Raw genomic sequence first — 1,480 nt, 5'->3', positions numbered from 1 at the left:
GGTGATTTCTCGCTTTCTGTCTCTCTGTCTCTCTGTCTGTCTGGCAAGCATACGCGCCCTATAGCAAAAATCTCTAAAGAAAAATGAAAACATTTAACAGACACAAAAATGGAAAATTGTCTGCTGATGATAATGCGTATGATAATGTCTTAGACTGGACTGATAAGCTGTATATTCAAAGTGACAAAATTCATTTTGTATGCTGTAAAGATGTGCAGTGAATAAATGTAAGTATATATATATATACACACATATATATATATAAAATCTTTTTAAAATTCCATAATAATAAACAATTTTTTGGAGAGGTTTTTGCTATAAGGCGTGTGCACTCGCCAGAGAGACAGAGAGAGACGGAAAGACAAAAAGTGAGAAATCACCCCCCAAGGGGGATGGCCACGCTACAATCCCTTCTCCTCCATTCTTCTCCCGGGTTCTTGGGCGCACACACACTCGCCCGGCGTGAGTTTAAGCCACCAGGTCCAGGATGCAAACCGCGGTCGACTACCGTGGTTGCTGGGAGTCCAGTGACATAGCCATTACATCAACTGCTGGTCCCAATAATAAACATTTTTTTAAGAGGTTTTTGCTATAGGGCATGTGCGCTCGCCAGACAGAGAGAGAGAGAAAGAGAGATAGAAAGTGAGAAATCACCCCCCAGGAGGATGGCCATGCAGCAATCCCTTCTCCTCCATTCTTCTCCCGGGTTCTTGGGCGCACACACACTCGCCCGGCGTGAGTTTAAGCCACCGGGTCCGGGATGCGAACCGCGGTCGACTACGTGGGAGTCCAGCGACATAGCCCTTATACTAAATGCTGGTGCCCGTAATAAACAATGTTTAAAGTAAGCAGTCCCAAGGAACATACACACACACACAACACAGTGAGAGCAAGCTGAGCTGAGCGTAAGCAAATCCCAGGGCCTCCTGAGTATAAAGGCCTCTGCCTGTCTGGGAAGTTAGGAGCAGGACATGGGAGGCTAAGCCTCGAGCCTTTGCGAAGTGGGATGACCAAACCTGAGCTGCCCGTACTAGGCAGGTGCCCTCTAAGGTGCTCCATATGCTGAGAAGGGAAGGGCTTTAAATCAAGTTTTCTAAATGGCCTAAAAAGAGAACCTGTGGGCTCTGAGGGAGAAAATTAACAATGGCCACTCTAATGATGAGGCTTTATTACCGCGTGGCATCAGGGTTCAGATTTATGCTCCAGGTATTCGGTGGGGAAGCTCCAAGCTGATGGAGTCAATGTAAGCGGTCACAGGTAGCTTCCCTGGCATCCCGGTAAGCCAAACAAAAATTCCCCCTGGAAAAAAGCAGCCGGGAATCAGACCCCTCGAGGTTCCCACAGATTAGGTTCAATCAAAATTGAGATCACGATTAAATGACTAAACATCTGAGAAACAGTGTAAGCAAGAATAAGCAAAAAGAATAGAGTAGACTGAGACACCTCCCCCCCCCCCACCCAAGATTTTTGGAGGGAAAAA

Source organism: Tupaia chinensis, unplaced genomic scaffold, assembly GCF_000334495.1.
Source record: "Tupaia chinensis unplaced genomic scaffold, TupChi_1.0 Scaffold000146_1, whole genome shotgun sequence".
Classification (NCBI taxonomy): Eukaryota; Metazoa; Chordata; class Mammalia; order Scandentia; family Tupaiidae; genus Tupaia; species Tupaia belangeri.
Note: the sequence above shows the minus strand (reverse complement) of the source record.